This window comes from Dermacentor albipictus, chromosome 9 (genome assembly GCF_038994185.2).
Source record: "Dermacentor albipictus isolate Rhodes 1998 colony chromosome 9, USDA_Dalb.pri_finalv2, whole genome shotgun sequence".
Taxonomy (NCBI): Eukaryota; Metazoa; Arthropoda; class Arachnida; order Ixodida; family Ixodidae; genus Dermacentor; species Dermacentor albipictus.
This window is the reverse complement of record NC_091829.1, coordinates 131,722,110-131,747,730: the sequence shown is the minus strand read 5'-3', so window position 1 is coordinate 131,747,730 and position 25,621 is coordinate 131,722,110. Positions and strand designations below refer to the sequence as shown.

At 45.5% G+C, this 25,621-nt stretch overlaps 1 protein-coding gene across 2 annotated transcripts in view; it reads left to right on the top strand.

The window, feature by feature from the left end:
- Window positions 1–25,621, top strand: part of HDAC3 (histone deacetylase 3) — a 170,212-nt gene that overhangs the window by 64,839 nt on the left and 79,752 nt on the right. The gene's annotated exons all lie outside the window — the stretch shown is intronic.

The following is a 25,621-nucleotide window of genomic DNA, read 5'->3' as shown; positions in this document are numbered from 1 at the left end:
TTTTGTGGACATTGAAGGTTATAACATCGCACTATTCATCTCATTCGTCGTCACAGGTGAATGAATTATTTCAGAGGATGTTTCCAGATAGTGAGGTAGCACAATCTTTCACATTCGGAGAGCAGAAGTGCTCGTATATCGCATGCCATGGTTTGAGGCCATTCTTCTTTCCTCTCTGTGGCCTATGTCTCTGTCTCAGCCTCTGTCTACCCCCGAACATCTGTCTATTTAGATTTCTAACAGAGAATGTGGTCCTTGAAAATCCACATACAGAGCCTTAAAATCCTTGAATACCCTTGAATTTTTGTCATATACACCAGCATGAAACCTGGAACATCACCTGCAGTCTTCAATTAGCTCCTTAAAGGTCTAAAGAAATTACAAAAGCTCAGAAAACTATCCTGACTGTGAGCGCAGCACACCATGCCAGCAGCATGTCAACAGACGATATGAATGGCCGCTTTTGAAAATTACTCATTGCAGCAAGAAGCATCACCCTTTCATATATGCTCTCAACATAACCATATTCTTTCAGGTCTTTTCTGCGAAAACCAATTATTTCAAATATAACAGGTGCACAATAACAGAACACTATGTAACAGACAATGCGCGCTTCGCGACAGACCTCTGACTGTTGTGCTATTTCTGCTGTAATGATGCGGAGAAGCAGTGAACTACGCCGGTTGGCACACCTACCCATATAGCCACCGTAGTGAGCATGGACATGCTACACCATGTTAGCGAGAACAACGTCTATACCATATTTACTCACATAATGATGGCACTCTTTTGTAAAAAAAAATTGACGCAAATTCAGGGCTGCGATCATTACGCGGTTAAATTGTCTTCGAAAAGAAAAAACTTTTTTCATACGGTTATGTTATGTGTTATGTGTGACATGTTGGAATCGGTGTGGTGTAAAATCATGTTTTCTGGCATATCGTATCTCATAGGAGTCGTCTATAGGCCGCCAACTACTTCACCCGATTTTCTAGATATGTTAAATACGTTTCTTTGCTCACATGTAAACAGGAACACCAGGCTAATAATGACTGGTGATTTTAACTTGCCACATATCGATTGGATATCGCATTTTTTCATAACTTGAGGCAAATAGTGAAGGAAAACACACGTATAACGTCCAAATCGCAGTCATTGCTTGACTTGGTGTTCCTTTCCCATAAAGTAGGCGATTATGAAATGGCAGTCACCGATGGTATATCCGATCACAAAATCATTTTGCTGAATGTGCTTACTTCTACACCACCACCTACAAAACCTACTGTACGTGTTGAAATCAAAGACTATGCTAAGGCCGATGATACGTCTATTCTAGATTATTTAGAAAAGTGTTTCAACGAATTTGAAAATGTCTCCGAGATCGAAACAGTTGAAGATTTGTGGCAGCGCTTTCAAGCTATTATTAAAGTCTGCATAGATAAGTTTGTTCCGACCCGACTCAAGAAAACGAAGCGGAGTAACCCATGGATAACTAGGGATATTGTTCACGCGAAACGGAAATTAAAAAGGCTGCGCAAAGGAAAAGCAGATCCTAGGGAAATACATGCAGTACGTCAGAGAATAAAGGCTTTGCTACTCAGTTCGAAGCAAACATTTTTTAATCGCACTTTAAGTGATTTTCTTAAGACTTCCCCAGAAAAATTCTGGCGTTATTTAGACCGCAGAAACGAAAAAATAAAGCAAATGACGGTAGGAAATCGTGTAGTAGAAGAAAAAGGTGTTATCGCTGATGGATTAAATAAATATTTCCAATCAGTATTCACGCGCAGTGATCGACCATTTCCAGTAGATGATGGGGAATCTTTCAGCGAAAGTTCCATGGATGCTATCAACTTTACTCAGAGGGGCGTATTCCAGCAGTTGCTACAGTTAGATGACAAGAAGGCTTCTGGGCCAGACGGAATACCTACTGGCTTTTTGAAAAGGTATGCCGAGTGGATATCATTTTATTTGGTAATTATTTTTCAGAAATCACTAAGCACCCATTCCGTGCCACAGGACTGGCGTTGTGCAGTAGTTATCCCCATATTTAAAAGTGGCAATCGTACTCTAATGAATAACTACCGTCCTGTATCCCTTACGTCAGTTTGCTGCAAGGTTATGGAACACGTCATAGCAAAACATATAATTACCTTCCTGGAATCAAATGGCCTCCTTTGTGCATGCCAGCATGGGTTCCGACGGGGACTTTCCACAGTGACACAGCTCATTGAGACATTACACGATTTTTACAAAGCTATGGACAACCGTGAACAAATGGATGTTATATGCGTTGATTTTGCCAAAGCCTTTGATAAGGTTCCCCATCGTAAATTACTTTTTAAACTGTACAAAGCAGGTATAAATGGCGACGCTCTAAAATGGATTGAAAATTATTTAACTAACCGCAAGCAGGCAGTTCGCGTTGATGGTTCCGAGTCTGGTTTTGTAGATGTATATTCAGGAGTACCACAGGGGTCCGTGTTAGGGCCAACACTTTTTCTGCTTTACATCAATGATGTAGCAACCGCTTTAAATAGTTCTGCTAAGATAAAACTCTTTGCAGATGACTGCTTGATTTTTGCGCCGGTATCTTGTTTAGAGGATCAGATTAAGCTCAACCGAAACCTTCAGGCGTTTGGGAGTTGGTGTGACAAGTGGGAAATGCGAATCAATTTTGATAAGACCACATACACGCATTTCACTGCAAAAAAGAATATTTTTACTTTTCAGTACGATATTCTAGGCTACAATCTAGTTAATGTTCCTTGTTTCAAATATCTTGGTGTCTCTATTTCGCATGATTTAAAATGGCACAATCAAGTAGAAAGTGTGTGCTCTGCGGCACAGAAGAAATTGGGTTTTTTAAGAGCAAAACTGGGGAGGGCAACAAAAGATGTTAAACTGCTGGCTTACAGATCTCTTATTCGACCATCCCTAGAATATGCGTTAGTAGCATGGGCGCCCCATCAAAAGATAATGTGGGCCAAAATAGAGAAGGTGCAATGCCGGGCGGCGCGCTTTATTTGCTCGAAATATAGAAGGACAGACTCCGTTTCGGCGATGTTAAAGTCTTGCGGTCTTGAACTGTTAGAAGATCGGTGCAAGAAGCAGAGAGTAAAAACGTTATTTCAAATAATTCATGGCGAACTAAAAATTAATAAAGAGTTGTATTTAAAATCTCCAGGCAGACTGAACTCCCGCTTAAGTCATAGTGAAGCTATTAAACCGTACTTGTCCCGAACCAATGCCTTTCGTTGTTCGTTCTTCCCAGATTCAATAGAGCTTTGGAACAAGCTGCCTGCAGAAATTGTTCGCAGTTCTGATACTGCATTGTTTACAAATGCAATCAATGTTCTTTACTAAAACTGTACCATGTGGATATTGTAAAGTGTTTTTCTTTTCTTGTTTTCTCTTTTTCCTTTTTTCTGTTTGTGTGCATGCGGCAGCTGGTTGAACATTTGAATACATGCCTTACAGTCTGTATATAGTATCTTGTACTGTATCCGTAGGACACTGTAGTGTATGTGCATATTTCTTTTGTATCTGGCTGTTTTGTATGAACGTATATGTAACATCCCTCCCTGTTATGACCCTCAACTGAGGGTTGACAGTATTTCTAAATAAAATAAATAAAATAAATTTGCTGCAGGATGACAGCAGTTCAACAAACAGGTGACTGCCGCTGTAACAGTGCAGGACACGAAAACAAAAATCGTGGCCAGCGGTGCAAGCCTAACGCGCGAAATGAAATATTTTTCTTCTCGGCAGTACATTATGTGCATTGAAACAGTTTCTTCCGTATCAGTAATGAATAATATTGTTAATATCAGCAAGTTTGCAGCAATAACATAGCCATGTCCACTTTGAGGGGACCAAAACTGAGATGGGTGCGCATAGCTGCCAGTGGCTTACAAACACGGCGGGCATGCCGCGAAAACTGCGGCATTTCTCTTCACTACTATCCTAATGCGGCACTTTTCCGTTAAGGGTTGGTGAATATCTTAGCTGTGTTACAAGCCTTGGCATACGAATGGGTACACTTCTAACGCATCAGCGTAAACATGGCTACTATCGTTGCTGCTCCTGGTTTGTTGCGTGCCCACGAGTGCAGAATAGAAGAACCGAAAGGCGCCTTTTTTGTTGTTGTTGACCACAACCATTATAAAGCGTATAAATAATAAAGCCTAGGCAAATTTGGTTGTAGTTTTTTTTTTTTTTCATGGAAGTATGTAAAGTGATACAAGAATGAAATGGGGCATCTGCTTAAGAATGTTTTGTGCGTGCAGACCGCCCGGTATGTCTTGAAGAGTCGTTCGTGTAGCATTCGACAGCATTCGAAAGATGGTAAGCATGATCATTATTAGCTAGACTGGGCACACGACATATCCCTGCGGCAAGTTCGGGGTGCAATCATTACACGGGAAAGAAAAAATTGAATTTTTACGACAAAATTCAGGGATGCGATCATTATGCGAGTGTGATCATTATGCAAGTAAATACGGTAGTTCAACGCTCTGCAAAGCCAACATAACCGGATGCGGCCAAACCGGTGCGACGTGCCTGACATCGAGATGGCTCTTGCTTCATACGAGCGTTCATCACACCGACTGGGCTGATCCACAATCAGGGTGTCTACCGACCGGGAAAACCGGGAATTCTCAGGGATTTTGAATAATCTGGAAAAGCTCTGGGAAAACTAAGGGAATTTGTGCTTCAATTAGGGAAAATTAGCTGTCATTTTATTGAAAGGGAACGAAAGTCGCCCTACTGCTGGCTCGAGTAAGAGAAAGGAATCATAACGAATTGTCTTTGATGCCCTGTCGTCGGCTGAAACAGTTGCCAGTGTACATTCAACGACAGATTTTCCGGACACTTGATTTTTGGGAAATGCCCGATAATGCGAATGATTTCGCGGCACCACCACGTGCCCTATAGAGTCAATGCATAAGAAGGTCTGTAATTTGAGGCGCAAGAAGCCTTTGCTGTCCAATTTTCTGGACTTTTTGCCACGACCACAGGTCCGAAACGGCATTATTCAAAGCCAACTCCGCCGTTTCGATTATCTCGCCTCCTGAAACCAGCACACTCGTATGCAGATCCGCTGGCAGCCGTAAGCACCGCCGCGGCAACGTTAGGCTTAGCTGCTTCGGCGTTTGCTATTAACGTTCTTGCCGTTCGGTGCCGTGTTTTTCATTGAAAGAATTCGCCACTGTCACTAATGGCACTGACTCTGCCCCTGTAATCCTCGCGATTGGCTTCGAAGCTTAGCATGGTGCATTGCATAATGTCGGTTCCCAAAAGGCAGCTTCGCCTCAGCACCGTGATGTTACATGGTGAAGCGTATGTGAAGTATTTCGGTGAAGCTTAACAAGCTTGGGATGAGGCCAATTGTCACGGGACACACACAGTACGTATTCCATAATTATACATGCGTACACCTACCGTCTCCTCCTGTCACAGTTCAAGCACTGATGTGCCTAATAAGTGTACTGCCAGGCCTTCAGAGCTTTTTTGGACATGCCTGTGAGGATTTGAGCCTTTAAGGGCAGTAAAAGACATGCATTCTTTTTTGGACTGCCCGATTTGATTTTTCAGACGTTTTCGTGGCCCTTAGGGAGTACAAAAAGTCAGATGTTCACTGTACAACTGGCCAAGAGGATGCTTCAAATGGTCTGTGCAGCGAACGAACGACGGAATGAGGACAAGAACCGAAATGACAGTGGCATTGAGGAATGATCGGGAAAGGAACTGTGCCATCTCTTCTTTGACGGGGCTTGAACTCAAAACGCAAAGTGTTGGCTGATGCAAAGATGCAGGTGACCCTCATCCAAACCAAAATTATGTCTTGAAAGCAGTGAAACACAAAAGGGAGGCATTGTGCGTGGGCTAAGAGTATCTAGGGACAGTTGATGTTGACTTTTCAACCGCTGAGAGACTCGCTTGTGCCAAAGTTTGGGCCTAATACCAGTGATCTTACTATCACTTGATAGAAATCGCTCATTTTCGAAAATATTTGCTTCTGTATGCATCTCTTTTTATTCCGATTTGAAAATGTTCGACTCGATATACAATGGGCTTTATCATTTTTCTTTTTCAAGGATATCTTATTTCCTGTGCATTTTACTATCCCTTACCTTCAGTTGTCTGTTTTGAATAAAATAAACACTACTTACTATTCAAACTGGGTTAAGTTGGGTTTCTTTTTTTAATGCTTACTTAAGAGTGACAGCATCGGGTGGCATGGCGTCATCTAGTCTTGACATAAATTTTTTTTATTTATTTATACAAGTACCTGCAGCACCACAAGGCTATTATTGCAGAGGGGGGACAATTGAAGGAAAATGAACATGTGACAAAAACTTAAAACAGCTAAGCACAGGTGGTAAAAGTAACAAAATACATAACATCGATGAGTGATCTCGACGGCAAAATGGTCTTTAGTGAAACTGCGGTGCAAAATTGCAACACAGAAATGGAAAGGGTAGACTATCGCATGAAGCGCAATGCCAGCGAAATGATATAAAGAAAACGGGATGATATTATACTATGGGAGACTGCGTGACAATAAAGACAGAACTGTGAACACGTTTTACATTCTGACCAATGCTCTTTGGAAGCCTATTCCAGTGTGCGGAAGCATGCGAAAAAAATGAATTACGGTAGACATCAGCACGACAGCGTATTTCAAGAACTTTCAGCTCGTGATCACATCGTTTAGAGATGAAGTGGGGAGGGAAAATGTACAAATTCTTATTTATTCCTGTGAGGTCAGAGTAAATTCGGCAAAAAAGTTCTAATTTTGCAGTTAATCGGTGGTGTGCTAATGTTTTCCAACCAAGGTCCTGTTTAACTAATGTAATACTGCTACGGAAGTTATAATTACCAGAAACAAATCTTGCAGCGTGGTTATGGACGCGTTCAAGCTTTTCTATAAGTTTAGAGCTTTGAGGGTCCCATACCACCTGGCAAGTGTATTCGAGTACCAGACGAACGTTTGTTATGTGAAACAGTTCTTTTACTTTCTGGGGGGCTTTATAAAAATTACGTCTAACAAGGTTTAGCATACGAGATGATATTAAGTTTAAGTATTCAATGTGTCTGTTCCATGTTAAATTGTCAGCAAAATAGACCCCGAGGTATTTGTTGTGTTGGAGCTTTTCAAGAAGTAGTCTGTCCAATTTATACACTGATCCCACAGGAAAGCGTTTACGGGTGAATGACACAAGTTGACATTTAGCACTGTTCAAAGACATGCCTGCCCCACTTAATGCACCAAGCATTAATTTTATTTAGACCACTCTGCAAACTACTAACATCGCAATCATTTTCTACATTCCTGTATATGGCACAATCATCAGCATATAGCCTCACTTTGCATTCTAGATTTTGGACAATGTCATTTATAAGGACTAAAAATAAAGGCCCCAAGACAGACCCTTGGGGCACGCCAGAGGTTACGTTGACAGGTGTTGATTTAGTGCAGTTTATTAAAGCATTCTGTGTTCATCCAGACAAGTAATTTCCAATCCAATGTACTATTGCAGGGTGTATACCGAGACAAAATAATTTATGTAAAAGCAGTGCATGAGAAACGTGTCAAAAGCTTTCCAGAAATGAAAAAGTATGCAGTATACCTGAAATCCAAAGTCAAAAAAGTAAAAGAGATCATGGGAAAACTCTACCAGTTGAGTCGTACATGACAAGCCCGGCCTGAATCCATGTTGAACATTCGAAAAGAAATTATTGTTTTGAAGGCGTTTCATCACAGCACTGTATATAATGTGTTCTATTGTTTTGCAACATACACATGTTAGAGAAATAGGCCTGTAGTTTTCTAGTACACTTTTGGGACCGTTTTTATGAATAGGAACGACGTGGGCTACCTTCCACTCTGCAGGTAATGATATGGTATTTAATGATTTATTAAACAGAGCTACTAAAGAATGCGCAATTTCATGTGAGCAGGATTTTAATACCTGTGACGGAATGCCAGCAGGACCGCCAGCAGATTTGTTGTTCAGATTGAAAATAAGCTTGAGAACACCGTTATATGTGACAGTAACCATAGGCATATTCTCGTAGACTATTTCTTGTATTTCAGGCAGTTCACCAGTGTACGTCTCGGAAAAAACACTTTTAAAATAGGAATTCAGACAGCCAGCCTTCTCATAATCATGAGGCACTGTTTTCTCGCCAACTGATAAACTAGGGACAGTGGTGCCAACTTTACCATTTCTTTTAACAAATTTCCAAAATTCTTTAGGATTATCCCTCAACTTTGCATCAAGCGATAAAATATAAGTTTGTTTATTTACCTTTATTTCATACTTAATTTTGTACTTCACGGGATTCATTTCATGGAAAACTGACTGATTGCGAGTCTTTAAATACGAAGCATACAGGCGGCGTTTTTTGTTAATTGGCGAGCGAATTTTCTTATCTACTTAAAATTTATCTGTCCGGCGCCTAGTTGTCAAAAGTTTGGAAGGTATGTATTTTTCAATGAAAGCTTTATCTCTAAAAAGAATCCAAGCTTCATCTATGTCCACTGACTGGCTGACCTCATCAAAAATAGGGAAGAAATTTGAAAGCTCTTGTGATAAAGACATTTAATCCCCTTAGTCGTAGAGAAAAACCTTTCTAGGATATTTATGGGCTGGTCTAACTGAAGTGGCACTAGACGTGACAACAACGCAATCGTGATCACTGATACCAGGGATGACAGCTAAATTTTGGATCAATGACTCGGAGCTAGCAAAAAACAAATCCAAAATGCTGGCAGAAAAATGATCTCGTCGCGTGCATTCGGAGACAAATTGGGTTAAGTCATTAGTTATAATAAACTCTGAAAAAGCAAGAGATGGGGCAGTGGATTGTGTGAACACAGGTTTGCCATTTTCCCAGTCAACAGTAGGCATCCCAAGTATATACTCAATATTTACGGTAGTTAAAAAGTTTGATAGCTCGGTAAATGATTTGGATTACAAGAACTAGGAGACCGGTAAAAAGACTCAACAGCAAGGTAATTGCCATTGCTTATTCTAACCATGCACCATATGGATTCAGAATGATCTAAGGCGGGATGCTAGCCTTGAATGGTCAACTTTTGAAGCGCTCAACCAATTTTTATGAAATTTTCAGGGGTAGTTGATCTTGTTGTCATTAGAACATCTTCGAAATATCAGGAGGAGAACACCACAAGCGCTTGCCGAGGTCAGACGTGCCTAAACACCGCTCCACGGCACGTACTTCGGCCCCAACCGCCGCCCCCAGCCGGGGGCCCCCGAGGCACCGCGAGCGGCACGGCTCGCCTCGAAACCCCGGTGACTCCGGCTTCCCAGCTCCGGCGAGACGCTCGGCCGCCGCGACGGCGAAAACTGCCGGCCGCTGCTATCTCGAGTGCGCACGACTACACCAACGCTTTCATACAGCATGGAGGTTCAGGTGCAAGGTACCGACATGGACCCGAGCCAGTATGACCCTCGGGACTGGACCCAAGTCCTGAGAACACAGGCGAATCACCGGAAAACCAGAAAAGCGACCCAAGATCCAAGCGCCGATCCTACCGGTCTGGAATCGCAGAGTCAGCCGCGGGAAACGCGGGATACCGCCACAACTCCCGCACCACACAGCTCCTCGACGCAGCTACGCGTGCTCCGTACAGCTGCACAAAAGATCAAGCAGCTGCCGGCTCTTCCGCCAGACGAATATAAAGTCGTCTTCCGCTCCCAGGGAGGCCTTGACCTGACGATGCTCCAGCCACGCTACCTCCTCACCGCTCTCATGCAGGCCGCTGCACTTACCGACCCCTCCACGCTGACACTTCGAATTCACCCGGTCAATAACACTTGCATAGTGTCTGCGGCGAATCAAGATGACGCTCTCAAGCTTGTGCAACTCCAGCACATCATCTACGACCAACGTGAGTATGCCATGGCGGCATATATCGCACCCCCTGATGGCTCAGTTAGGGGAGTTATCACGAATGCCTACTGGAAAGAATCGCCGCAAGAGCTTCTAGCAGACCTGATCGCCCGCAACCCCTACGCTACTATACTAGATGCTCGACGGATGGGTCTTACACGCTCGATACTTATCACCTTCGGTCAAGCCATCGTCCCCCGAAAAATTGTTTATGGCGGAGGACTGCATATGTGCACGCCTTACACACCAAGGATCGAGACCTGTAGCAACTGCCGGACCATAGGCCACCGCACAGATGTTTGTATCCAACCTAGGACACACAAGTGCCCCAGATGCGGCGAGTCACACCCGAAGGAACCAAATCCAACATGCACTCCCGTTTGCATCATCTGCCAAGGCCCGCACTTGTCCGGAACCCGGGAATGCGAGCACCGCCACCTCCACAGGACAACGAAGCCTACCCCCGAACGCGAAGCACGATCCCGGCGACAAGACGACCACAACTCACCGCGCAGTTCAGGATTCCAACGCTCGGAACCATCTGCCGGCCAACAAACAGGGCGCTCTAAGAGCTCGGACCGACCGACATGGGCGGACAAGCTGAAGACGCCCAACGTGAACAAAAAACTGGCAAGCAACACCCCGCATACCCCGGACCCCCGCGACCAGGAGCTTCGGGCTCTGCGTGTGGAGGTAAGCCGCCTCACCACACTTTTAACACAGAACCCCGTTCCCCCCTCCACACCCCAGCATCCCTCCCCAGAGCGCACCCTCCCACCCACTGCAGAATCACCCACCGCACCTGCCATACCCGCTTCACCCCCCCATAAAAAGAAACGCACATCGGACTCGCATGCCGATTATCAGGCTGATCTTAAAGACTTGGAATCCAAATTTGACGCCAAATTGGTAGCTCTGGAGACGCGCCTCGAAACCAAGTTCACAACACTCGCCGAACAGCTATCTTCTCGCCTTGAGCAACAGATGGACACACTTTTCACACGCTTAAGCCTAACTCTCGAACGTACTTTTGCACAATTTGAGACGTGCCTTCAGAGGCTAGAGACAAACACCAGCTCTTCACAGGAGGTTTCCCCTTCCTCCATCCTACACCTACCTACTCCTCCTATTCCACTACCACCACGAGAACCTATCCTCGCCCCACCCACGCTCCAATATGGCGGGCCGGGATAATTCTACCCACCTATCACTAATTCAATGGAACTGCCGCGGCTTTCGGGGCAAGCGCGCGCCGCTGCAGCTCTTAATACCTACCCTCCCTGCCATACCTAAGATCCTTTTGTTGCAGGACACACAACACCAAGCCAAACTTCCCAGTTACCACGCAGTACACTCAGACACCACCGCCAACCCTCGGGTATCCACACTGATACATCGCACTATTACCTACCAAGAACACACAATCACCTCCACCACTCCGTGTGTCCTCATTGAAATCATCCCCACGAAACGTAATACACCTCCGATCTTTATTGCCAACATATACCACACCCCGCGCCAAGCTATGACCACTCTCGATACTCTACTCCATAAAATTCATAGCATCGCGGGCCAAAATCCCCTACTCATAGGAGGCGACCTTAACTCTCAGCATACAGACTGGGGTTATCGGTACACCACAGCACGGGGTCGCAGGCTTTGGACTACTGTCCAAGACCTGCGCCTTACTACACATAACAACTTTCACACACCAACCCGAATTGGCAACAGTGTAACCATGGATACTAGTCCGGACCTTACACTTAGCCGTTGCCTCAAAGGTATCTCGTGGTCACGAACGCAACACACACTCGGAAGCGACCATTACATGATAGCCATCCAAATCCCTCACACACAACACAGCCCTCGACTCCTCACCCACAATCTTATCAAATGGGATGCAATCCGGTCCGCACGACAAGAACACCCAGACACCCCGATACAAGACATTGATCAGTGGGTCGCATCTCTCCTAAACGATATAACCGCACACACACAACACATTACCACGTCACCCGACACCCCAACACTAGACACGCGCCTAGCCCACCTCTGGGAGGCACACCACAGCATCCTAGAGAGATGGAAAAGCCAAAAACATAACAGAAAGCTAAAACGAAGACTGGCCACGCTACAGACACAAATCGCTGCACACGCAGAGGAGCTGTGCCGTTCCAACTGGGGTCAGGTGTGCAACAGTATATCTGGCAACCTCTCTACCAAGAACGCATGGCAACTCCTACGGCATCTTGTTGACCCCACACACTCGCGCACAGCATCACAACATCACATCACACGCCTCATCCACAACTCCACGCTCTCCCCCGACACCCTTCTGGACCAACTCCGGACAGAACACACGGCACCCGGCACCTCCCCCCCTCTACCACCCTACACAGGAGCCGCGAATGAGGCCCTTGACACCGATATTTCGGAACAAGAGGTCCGCATGGCCCTGCAAAACATCCGCACAAGCTCTGCACCGGGAAAGGACAGAATAACAAACTCTATGCTCCGTAACCTGGACGATCAATCTATCAGACAGATTACAGAATATTTTAATCAATGCTGGAGAGAGGGCACCCTGCCACAGTCCTGGCGCCATGCCAAAATTATCTTCATCGCGAAACAGAACAAACCCCACACCATATCAAACCTCCGCCCCATATCACTAACATCATGTCTCGGGAAGCTTCTGGAGCATGTTGCTTTGAACAGACTCAATCAGCATATGCACGACCACAACCTATATCCACACAGCATGGTGGGCTTCCGCCCAGGTCTCTCCGCCCAAGATGCAATGCTTCAATTGACGCACGACATCTTTGACCCTCTCATCCCCGCTCATACTAAAGCCGTCTTGGCCCTGGACTTGTCCAAGGCCTTTGATCGCGTAGAACACCAAGCGATCATGGCGGCTCTCTCCCCCCTCGATGTAGGCGTCCGCATGTACGCGTACATACAAGCGTTCCTCTCGGGACGCACGGCCGAGGTTCATATGGGCTCCCATGCGTCCCCTCCGTACACCCTCAGCGGAGTGGGTACTCCGCAAGGTTCTGTCCTTTCCCCTTTTCTCTTCAATTCCACACTCATTCCCTTAGCCCATGCTCTTCAAGATATCCCTCACCTTCACCACACCCTCTATGCAGATGACATCACTCTGTGGACCACCCACGGCAGTGATGGTGACATAGAGGAAACCTTACAAACCGCTGCAAACATCACACAACAGCACGCACAAAGCATTGGTCTATCCTGTTCCCCGGAAAAGTCTCAGATAATTTTCATGCGTCCCTCACCACGTACTCTTCCCACAGCCCCAATCACCGTTACTCTGGCCGGACACTCCATCCCGGAGTCGACACACTGCGGATCTTGGGCCTACACATCCAGAGCAACGGCCGGAACACTTTCACTATCCGGAAACTCAAGCGGGTGACGGAAGCGCTGTCGCACCTCATCCGAAGAGTTTCCGGCAAACACTATGGCATGAAGGAGCGCGATTTGTGTCGTCTCATTCATGCCTTCATACTTAGCCGTTTCCTCTACACAATACCATATCTTCGACTTAGACAAGAAGAAATCGCCACCCTAGATGCTATGCTTCGCAAAGCCTACAAGGTGGCCCTACACCTCCCCCCTAACACGCAAACCACCAAACTTCTCCAGCTTGGGCTCCACAACACCACACACGAACTCATAGAGGCCCACAGGCAAGCACAATACACTCGTTTAGCTCAATCTATCACAGGACGTTACATACTAGACGCTCTCCGAATTCACATACCAGCAGCCGACCCCACACTCCTATCAGTTCCCCGCCCCATACACACTCAGCTCACAGCAAAACCTCTCCCTCGGAACACCCACGCCACCTATCATTCGGCCCGCCGCAAAGCCCGCGCAAAGGCTCTACACAAATACTACGGTAACGAAGCTGACGCCGTATGGGTGGATGCGGCCTGCACTGGCGACGACGCGGTAGCTGTAGCCGTCGACAATACTCTCCAACCCATCGCAACTCTCCACCTTCCTGGCGCATCCACCCCGGAATCCTCGGAAGAAGCGGCGATCGCGCTTGCCCTTACACACACTAATGCTCGGTACGTCCTTTCCGACTCAAAAACCGCACTCCTAAATTTTGCACGAGGACGAGTCCACGAGACCGCCTTTCGCATTCTCAGCTCGCCCTCCGCAAACCCGCCCCGCCAGGTGGAACTGATCTGGGTGCCTGCGCACTCTGGGAACCCCGGCAACGAAGCCGCCAATGACCACGCCCGAGGTCTCATCAACCAGGCGGCGGCGGAATCGGAGTCGAGCTCTTCCCGGGAGCGCATGCACTCTTTCAGCGAGCTGACCCAGGCATATCGCGCCGAACATCAGCTATACCCCCCGCCCCACCAATCCCTTGGCAACTATCACCAAATACTATGGCGCCGCCTCCAGACCCGCACCCTTCCCTCCCCCTATTTCCTCTCCCGCATCCGCCCGGGAGCATACACCCCCTCGTGTGCTCAATGCACTCACCCCCATGCTACGCTTACCCACATTCTCCTTGAATGCCCGGCGGACCCTCCCCCGCGGGGCCCGGAGCTCCTGACTACATGGGAGGAATGGGAGACCCTTCTGCGCTCGACGGACCCGGCCAGGCAGAAGATCGCCACTGACCGGGCCGCCCACGTCATGGAACTCCATGAACTCACAAACATATAGCGCAGTGGGGTCGTGCGGGGACCCTGGGACCTACGTGCCCGAACCTCTTGGTCAATAAAGTTGTTTCTCTCTCTCTCTTCGAAATATCAGTACCCTAGCTCAACAAGAAAGAAAGTTAGAACTGTGAAATTGAGCAATCTTGTGTGTCAACTTCGGAAAACTATCGTTTATAAAATAATGAAAATATACAAATTATTTGTGATTAGATCCGTTCTAGATCGTTTATAGTGCAGGATAAGGTCAGTTGCATATTTTTTATGTTATTTCTGTAAAAATGCCATCACTCTGATAATGAAGTAAATTTTTTTCGCTGTCATTACATGTCAAAGACCTGCTAAATATTGTGTATTGGAAAAAAATTAGGCATCTGAAAAGTACTTTATCTTGTTCCTCACAATATTTCAGTCTAGAAAAAACGTTGGAAGCAGCATTTGGTGGAACAGTTTGGAAATGATACTTTTCCTAAAGCTCTTTTTTTTTGCTAAAAGTGCAAGCTGAGAAAAATCAATTCAAAAATTTCAAAGCATGGCATTTATTCTTATGATAAAAAAAAATTAATCAAAGTGCCCTGCTGCATATGTCCGGCCCTCCTCTTCAACACGACGCTGCTCTGTGGCGATCGCTTCAAGGCATCGGCTCTTTTTTTCAACTTTAGAGCTGCTCTTGCCTGCGCTCGTGAAATTGCTTGCTTCGTTGCTTCCTGAACGTGCTTATTCATCTGGACTCCATGTTCAAGTTACAGCTTGTCGAGAACTCTTGATGCCACGTGCTCCTTCATTGAATTCTAGCACAGCCAGGGCTGTTGCAGTCACCACTGTTCTCGGTGATGCAAATTCTGTCTTTGGGCACCTTTTAATGTGACAGCGCTAAGGAGCTTGTGTCGCAGAAAAGCCGGTGTCGTTGGCGTTGGCGGCGTTGGCCGTGAGCGATAAATCCCAGCAGGCACTTTATGAATAAAAAACAACTTGCAAGATGGGCGTGTTGGGAATCGAACCAGGGTCTCCGGAGTGTGAGACGGAGACGCTACCACTAAGCCACGAGTTCGATGCTTCAAAGCGGTACAAAAGCGCGTCTAGTGAATGCGGTGTTGCCTTAGAAACGAGCTGTTTCTAAGGCTCAGGCGTGCGTCGCTAGCTCAGGCGCACATTTCGTTGCCGCGCCGAACGCTGCGTTGCTCGACGCTCACCGCGTCCGATGCGGGGCACGTAGTCGCTGCGCCGTAGCCCAATGTCTTACACCCCTTGGCAGGTCGACGGGAACGCTGTCGCGTTCCACTCTTGAAGGCGAAGCTTAAGCGTCCTCCAATTTTTTAATTGAAGAGCATTGAAGGACTCCTTTGCATTCTGTGTCTGCATCCTTGAACATCGCGCAAGAAGCTCTGGCTTACTAAGCCTGTTGTACAGAGGCACCAGCTCTTTGGTAACGTCTCTGCTGAAAGCTGGACGATGGGATCTTTGCACTGATGGCTTGTCCGCTGCAACTAGGGCTCCGTGCCTATTGTAGTGACAGCAAGAGTCCTCACTAAATGGGCAAGCGTCATGTCGTGGGACTTCATCTGTTGAGTTGGAGTGAAAAAGCATCGCAAATACTCCTCGTTGCATCTTTTTTTTACATCTGGCGCATTGTCTTTCAGGGCAGATACATGGTAAGCAGTGAGTTTTTTTACAACACTTTGTGTCAGCTTTCCCTTGCCTCCTAGACCTTTTGTCGTTTTCTTTAGTTTCTCAATTTCTCTAAAAAGCGTGAAAAACAAACTTCCTAACGTGGGCATTCACTTTGCGATTTGTTTCTTACCCACTACGCGGCCGCGTCTGGAAAAACAGCATTCAGAGTCGTGTTCGACGGGAAATGCGCACCACCAACATGTGAAACAAATTCATTTTCTTCCTTTCTACTACTCAGATAACTACCAATCTTGGTAAAAAGATTCTTTATTGAATAAGCAGTTCAGAACAACTCAGAATAAAGAACGCATTTTTTTCACCGAAATCGGTATTTGAGCCCCGCATCCCCCCTTAAAGAAGTAGGGAGTTCAGTACTCTGAAGGCACTCATTAATAAGAAGAAAAACACCACCACCATGTGTGTTTCTGTCACACCGGTAAACATCATAACCACGCGGAAATACCTCGTTATTGGCAATGGATTCATGAAGCTAGGGTTCAGTTCCGATCACTATGTGCGGTTGGACAGCGGAAAGCAAAGCTGTAAACTCATCAACCTTATTTTTCAAGCTTCAGCAGTTAACTAACAAAAGATTAAGTGTAAGGTAACAAGAGGTGTTATTTTTCGCACCAGTACGCAAGGTTTTAGGATCTGCACAATGCTTGATCTTTAGCTATCTTATTATTTTGGTTACCACCTTTTTTCCGCTATCATAGCCGAAGATTTTGTTGCTTTATGCAGTTTATTGAAACGTAGTTAAATGAGAGGTTTGTGGCTAAAGCATATTCAACCAGTATTGATCGTGCATATCTGACAGCAGGACAGAAACCCGCTCGAATTGTGTATTCCGTATCTTTCAGCTTGTATCTGCACGACAACAGTTGTTCCTTAACTTTATATCTACAGAAATTGACAATAATTGGCCGGTACTTTCCCTCACGAAACTTTCCCAGCCTATGAGCATGTTTAATATCTTCTGTTGTGAGTCTGTTCGAGCTAAGTTTAAAAAAACGCGATGGCTTTTTTCTCAGAGTCTCTCCAGCTTTAATTTTCACAATCAGGTAGGCCAAAAACTATCAAGTTATTTCTGTGCGACCTGTTCTTTGTATCCTCAAGGGTCGTTTTAATTTCAACCATTTTTCACAGATTTTCTGAGGACTCTTCTTTGGCTGAAAGTAGGGCACTTTGAAGAACAGCGACTGTGTTCTGTAGTTCTTGTAGCGAAAGAACGAGAGCAGACTGTTCTCTCTTGACATCTTCAAGCTCAGTGAAAAAACGAGTCTGCCATTGCTCAAGCCTGCGGACAACAGCATAAATGCCTTCAATACTACCTTCAGCTACCTTCAGTACCTTCAACACTACCAGCATCTGGATCAGGGCCAGGGTTTAATTCGACATCCCCGGAGAGAAGTAAATGTAATCCAGAGAAAGCACGGTAGGCAAACGCACGTAAACTGATACATTTTCTCACATACTCCAATATTCCATTGACTCACAAATTAGACTCTATGCTGATGATTGCGTAATATATAGACAAATATCTAAACCTTCTGATGCAGCCATTCTTCAATCTGATCTGGATAAAATCTCCACTTGGTGTCACACCTGGTCTATGAAACTAAATATTCGTAAGTGCAAAGCAATGAGAATAACGCGCACGCCTAACCAGTCTTCATGCACATACTTCCTTAATAACTCTTCTTTAACTACAGTCTCTGATTATAAGTATCTTGGCGTATACATTACTGCCAACCTATCATGGAAAAAGCACGTTGAACATATCACTAATAATGCTAACCGCACACTTGGTTTCCTTCGCCGTAATTTTTCCCTGGCTCCTGTGTCCCTAAAACTACTTCTATATAATACTCTCGTGCGCCCGAAACTAGAATATGCTGCTTCCGTTTGGGATCCTCACACTAAATCACTTATACAAGCCCTCGAATCCATCCAAAATCGTTCTGTTCGTTTTATACTCTCTAACTATTCTCGTTCAGCCAGTGTAACACTAATGAAGAAAACATTAGATCTTCCTGACCTTTCCTTACGCCGTCGTATTTCTCGATTATGCCTCTTTCACAAAATATATTTCACCTCTGACACTCTTAAGCAATCACTCTTTACTACTCCTACTTACTTTTCATCCCGCATGGACCACCGGTTCAAAGTTGGCGTGCCAAGCTGCAGGACTAATCTTTATTTTGATTCGTTTGTTCCGAAGACAAGCGCGGACTGGAACCACCTTCCTGCCTCCGTCGTGTCCATCGCAGTACCCGAAGTCTTCAAGTCTGCTGTATACGATCACCTTCATTAACCTTCCTACTAAAATGTATTCGTGTATAGCCATTTGCATTTTTTGTATACCCACTCCTCTCTGTAACGCCGAACGGCCCTGAGAGTAAATAAATGAAATGAAATGAAATGAAATGAAATAGGCTGTTGGGGCACGACACCGCCATCACACATTGGTCAGAACACCGGTAACAAGATGCAAGGGTTCGGTAACTAACCTGTGCAAAAAGACAAAGTAAGCTCATGTCGACAGCGTTGTCGTGCCCTGGCAGCAGTCAGTCGAAGCACAGCATAAGTAGTACCTCCGCCCCCCTTACATCAGTTGACATAGGCGGTTGCCAGGCCAGATGAATGAATGTATCCAAAGTGGGCGGCTCTTTGTTGATATCCGGGAAAGACGATGATTGTGCAGTGAAGCACGTGTCCATTTGCCACATAAAAACTGAAGGCGGTGGCAGATCCCCAGCACCGGGCCATGGAATCATCATCATCATCATCATCAGCCTGGTAGCGCCCACTGCAGGGCAGAGGCCTCTCCCATACTTCTCCAACAACCCCGGTCATGTACTACATGTGGCCATGCCGTCCCTGTAAACTTCTTAATCTCATCTGCCCACCTAACTTTCTGCCGCCCCCTGCTACGCTTCCCTTCCCTTGGGATCCAGTCCGTAACCCTTAATGACCATCGGTTATCTTCCCTCCTCATTGCATGTCCTACCCATGGCCATTTCTTTTTCTTGATTTCAACTAAGATGTCATTAACTCACGTTTGTTCCCTCACCCAATCTGCTCTTTTCTTATCCCTTAACGTTACACCTATCATTCTTCTTTCCATAGCTTGTTGTGTCGTCCTTAAGTTGAGTAGTACCCTTTTCGTAAGCCTCCAGGTTTCTGCCCCGTAAGTGAGTACTGGTAAGACACAGCTATTATATACTTTTCTCTTGAGGGATAATGGCAACCTGCTGTTCATGATTTGGGAATGCCTGCCAAACGCACCCCAGCCCATTCTTATTCTTCTGATTATTTCCGTCTCATGATCCGGATCCGCCGTCAATACCTGCCCTAAGTAGATGTATTCCCTTACGACTTCTAGTGCCTCGCTGCCTATTGTAAATTGCTGTTCTCTCCCGAGAGTGTTAAGCATTACTTTAGTTTTCTGCAGATTAATTTTTAGACCCACTCTTCTCCTTTGCCTCTGCAGGTCAGTGAGCATGCATTGCAATTGGTCCCCTGAGTTACTAAACAAGGCAATATCATCAGTGAATCGCAAGTTACTAAGGTATTCTCCATTAACTTTTATCCCCAATTCTTCCCAATCCAGGTCTCTGAATACCTCCTGTAAACACGCTGTGAATAGCATTGGAGATATCGTATCTCCCTGCCTGACGCCTTTCTTTATTGGGATTTTGTTGCTTGCTTTATGGAGGACTACGGTGGCTGTGGAGCCGCTATAGATATCTTCCAATATTTTTACATATGGCTCATCTACACCCTGATTCCGTAATGCCTCCATGACTGCTGAGGTTTCGACTGAATCAAACGCTTTCTCGTAATCAATGAAAGCTATATATAAGGGTTGGTTATATTCTGCACATTTCTCTATCACTTGTTTGATAGTGTGAATATGGTCTATTGTTGAGTAGCCTTTACGGAATCCTGCCTGGTCCTTTGGTTGACAGAAGTCTAAGGTGTTTCTGATTCTATTTGCAATTACCTTAGTAAATACTTTGTAGGCAACGGACAGTAAGCTGATCGGTCTATAATTTTTCAAGTCTTTGGCGTCCCCTTTCTTATGGATTAGGATTATGTTAGCGTTCTTCCAAGATTCCGGTACGCTCGAGGTCATGAGGCATTGCGTATACAGGGTGGCCAGCTTCTCTAGCACTATCTGTCCACCATCCTTCAACAAATCTGCTGTTACCTGATCCTCCCCAGCTGCCTTCCCCCTTTGCATATCTCCTAAGGCTTTCTTTACTTCTTCCGGCGTTACCTTTGGGATTTCGAATTCCTCTAGACTATTTTCTCTTCCTTTTATCGTCGTGGGTGCCACTGGTACTGTATAAATCTCTATAGAACTCCTCAGCCACTTGAACTATCTCATCCATATTAGTAATGATATTGCCGGCTTTGTCTCTTAACGCGTACATCTGATTCTTGCCAATTCCTAGTTTCTTCTTCACTGTTTTTAGGCTTCCTCCGTTCCTGAGAGCATGTTCAATTCTATCCATATTATACTTCCTCATGTCAGCTGTCTTACGCTTGTTGATTAACTTCGAAAGTTCTGCCAGTTCTATTCTAGCTGTAGGGTTAGATGCTTTCATACATTGGCGTTTCTTGATCAGATCTTTCGTCTCCTGCGATAGTTTGCTGGTATCCTGCCTAACGGAGTTACCACCGACTTCCATTGCACACTTCTTAATGATGTCCACAAGATTGTCGTTCATTGCTTCAACACTAAGGTCCTGTTCCTGAGTTAAAGCTGAATACCTGTTCTGTAGCTTGATCTGGAATTCCTCTATTTTCCCTCTTACCGCTAACTCATTGATCGGCTTCTTATGTACCAGTTTCTTCCGTTCCCTCCTCAGGTCTAGGCTAATTCGAGTTCTTACCATCCTGTGGTCACTGCAGCGCACCTTGCCGAGCACGTCCACATCTTGTATGATGCCAGGGTTAGCGCAGAGTATGAAGTTTATTTCATTTCTAGTCTCGCCGTGCGGGCTTCTCCACGTCCACTTTCGGTTATCCCGCTTGCGGAAGAAGGTATTCATTATCCGCAAATTGTTCCGTTCTGCAAACTCTACTAGTAATTCTCCCCTGCTATTCCTATTACCCATGCCATATTCCCCCACTGACTTATCTCCAGCCTGCTTCTTGCCTACTCTGGCATTGAAGTCACCCATCAGTATAGTGTATTTTGTTTTGACCTTACCCATTGCCCATTCCATGTCTTCATAGAAGCTTTCGACTTGCTGGTCATCATGGCTGGATGTAGACGCGTAGACCTGTACGACCTTCAATTTGTACCTCTCAAGTTTTACAACAAGGCCTGCCACCCTCTCGTTAATGCTATAGAATTCCTCTTTTTTTACCAGCTATATCCTTATTACTAATCAGGAACCTGACTCCTAGTTCTCGTCTCTCTGCTAAGCCCCGGTAGCACAGGATGTGCCTGCTTTTTAGCACTGTTTATGCTTCATTTGTCCTCTTAACCTCACTGAGTCCTGTTATATCCCATTTAATGCCCGCTAATTCCTCCAATAGCACTACTAGACTCACCTCACTAGATAACATCCTAGCGTTAAATGTTGCCAGGTTCAGATTCCAATAGTGGCCTGTCCAGATCCAGAGATTCTTAGCACCCGGAAATTGACAGCTCGCTTCAAACTTTGACAGCACCAGCAACAGCTTTGTCGCACTCATCAGGATTTACAGTCATCAATGGGCACGCTGAAGCCGGCACATCTGAACCAATTTCAGATGAACCACTTGTACACGGCCGTGACTACGCGTCGAGCACCACGGGCACCGGGTCGAGAGTTTGTCCGCTTTAGCCCTAATCTCCCTCTTATTCTTCAAGATCGTGCTGAGGGTGCCCCTCGGAATCTTGCACGCTGCAAGGCAACCGATTTCTCACTGCGTTCGACCCGATTTATTATTTCGAGCTTCACGGCGAAAGGCAAATTCTGCCGTTTCATCACAGCAACATTTCATGAGAAGGTCCACAAGGCGCAAACGCAATGAACCCGAAAAGCAGCAGGACAACTCACACTTGCGCCATCTTGCACGACGAGGGCACAAGAGCCTCTGATTGGCTGTCTGAGCAAGTGCTGTGGGCGGGCCAAGATCATTTTCAATAAAAGTTGGTGCTGGGCTAGCTGGTGATGCATTCTTTAAAACTGAAGGTAGCACTAAAAAGGACGAACACACGGTGAAAAGACAACACAACGACGAAGAAACGCTTGAACGAGGGTGACTTGACGTGAGACGCCGAAGGAGGAAACACAAAAAGATGGGCCCACTGTACTAGAATTATGCTTCAATAAAACTTGGTGCTGGGCTAGTTGGTGATGCATTCTTTAAAACTGAAGGTAGCGCTAAAAAAGACGAACACACGGTGAAAAGACGGCACAATGACGAAGAAACGACGAAGAAACGCTTGAACGAGGGTGACTTGACGTGAGACGCCGAAGGAGGAAACACAAAAAGATGGGCCCACTGTACTAGAATTATGCTTCAATAAAACTTGGTGCTGGGCTAGTTGGTGATGCATTCTTTAAAACTGAAGGTAGCGCTAAAAAAGACGAACACACGGTGAAAAGACGGCACAATGACGAAGAAACGCTTTGAACGAGGGTGACTTGACGTGAGATGCCGAAGTAGAAAACACACAAAAAGATGGGCCTACTGTACTAGAAATATGCTTCAATAAAACTTGGTGCTGGGCTAGTTGGTGATGCATTCTTTAAAACTGAAGGTAGCGCTAAAAAGGACGAACACACGGTGAAAAAACGACACAACGATGAAGGAACACTTTTCACCGTGTGTTCGTCCTTTCTAGCCTACGTTCAGTTTTAAAGAAAACAAGATAATTTTTACCAGGGGGTGTGACGGCTCACTTCACACAGCGAGCGATTTGATGGAGCTGCGCCTCCAGGCTTCCTCGCCACCACGAGGGAAAGTGAACTTCTAGGGCACTTTTCCACTGCTTGACATGCAATATATTGGGAATCGCTATTACTTTTGTTTGATGTAAGCGTAACTTTTGCTATATATACTCATTGTAACTACATCATTATCATCAGCCTGAACATCTTGAAGGGGCAGCGCAATAAGACGATGACAGAAGGCAGGAAACACACAGGACAGCGCTGAACTCACAACTAACTTTATTCGAAGGCATACACACACTTATGTACACAACCCATCGCCACGTGCTCTCCCGTCCACGGCGTCATTATCAGTGCGCAGGCAAAAAACACGAAACACCATTTAATCTAATGCTACGTTATGAAGCGGCTTAAAAATTCAAATTCACTATCATGCAAGTTTATCGATGGCATGCTTATACAACGCGACCCTTTTTTTCTGATATAGAAGGCCTCAATAATCTCCCTCGTAGTCTGATTTTTGTGCGTGGAAAGTACTGTGGTGTTTTTATATATTGGAGTGCACCCATGCTCAGAGCAATGCCGCGCGACATGCGAGTAGGCATTACCCGTTAGTGAGCGCCCATGTTCAGATAATCTAATATTGAGGCAGCGACCTGTTTGACCTATGTATACGTGACCTCAGGAAAATGGAAGTTGGTAAACGACTCCCATTCGACAGTGCACAAACGGGGAAGTATGCTTAATAGTGCAGCCTTTCCCAGCATGAGAGGCGGCAGCCTGGGCCAATTTCCTATTGATCTTACCACAAATTTTGATCAACTTGTTAGGAGCGGAAAAAACAACCTTTATATCAAATCTGCCTGCTATATTCCTGAGATTATGTGATAGTTTATGTACATATGGAATTACAACCAGTTTTTTCTTCTTGTCGGCATGCTCAGGATTATTCATTCTTGTGGGTGCTGCTAGTTTTACACGTTTGATAAGCTTCTGTACTGTCATGCGGATAGCATCCTCTCGAAAACCTGCCGCTCTCAAACGTTCCAGTTGTGTTAAGAAACTCTTAGACGTCTTGTGAAAACACGATTTAGAGAGTGCGGAAAATAGAACCGAAAACGCAATGCCGTTTTTCGGCACCTTGGAATGTGCGGAGTGAAAATTTAAAAGTACCTACAACCATCGACCGGTCATACCAAAAGGATTTGCAGACTCCTGCGCGCAGAATGGATGAATCAAGCCCGATACCTCAAAGATTGTCTCCGCACAGCCTGCTGGCAGGAAAAAGACAAAGGCAAGAGCAGAAGGGATTTCCTGGAGTGGCGTAAGACATCCTATCATATAGCCGACTGGTTGTGGAACAGCGCTCAAAAAAACAAACCACAAAAATCCAAAACCACAAAAGAAGAGGATGCCCGAAGCAAAAGTGTTGGTTCTTGGCGACGAGAGTCTACCAGAAGAGCACAGAAGAACCCTTGGTCTCGGCCCAAAATTCGCCTACGAGCCAAGCTTCACCCCGGCGGAGAAGGTCACTATGGCTAGGACAGTCACCCACCGGGGGTCCGACGAAGAAAGACCACGCTTCATAGCAGAGTGTGTGGACGCGCTGGGACGACCAGGAGCGAGGCGCTCGAAAAATAAGACTGTAAACAATTGTGTAGATTATGCTGTGAGTAGAAACCTTCATATTTTGACCTCTGATAAGGAAGGCTTTTTTGTTGTAGTGCCAGAGAATATCTTCTGTAAAAAAGCGCGAGATGCAATAGAGAAAAATTTCAGAGCGATAGATCTAAAACCCGCTGAAGTTAAGAAGCGCGCACTGTCGCTGCTGCAAAACCACAACCTAGAGCAAATAGCTTCGTCAGTAAAAAAGGCTAAAAATCTTAATTTGGACATATTCTTCGCAGCAAAGACCCACAAACCAGACATTCCATTTCGAGCAATAGTCACGGAAAAGGATACTTGGCAGCGAGTGGTCTCGGGATACTTACAAAGGCATTTGCAATCATTGGTGATCAGAGATCCGTTTGTGGTAAAAAACTCGGATGATCTTATCAGCTTCCTCATTCAATCTAATCCTGGTAATTGTAATATTTCCAGCATAGATGTTCAAGACTTGTACTATAACATTCCACATGACGAACTAATGATAAGCGTTAAACTTTGTATCACCGAGGACAATGATGAGCTTAAATTTTCTAGCAGCTGTGGTGTATCAGTCAGCAGTTTTCTCGAGATTCTCTCTTTTTATTTAGCTTCAACTGTTGTTGAATGGAAAGGAAATTTATACCGACAAAAATCTGGAATTTGCATTGGGTCCAAGGTTGCACCAGTACTAACTAACATTTTCCTAGGTAGCATAGACAGAAATATAGAAAGTAACATAGATGACTGAACATTGAAAGTGCTAAGATATGT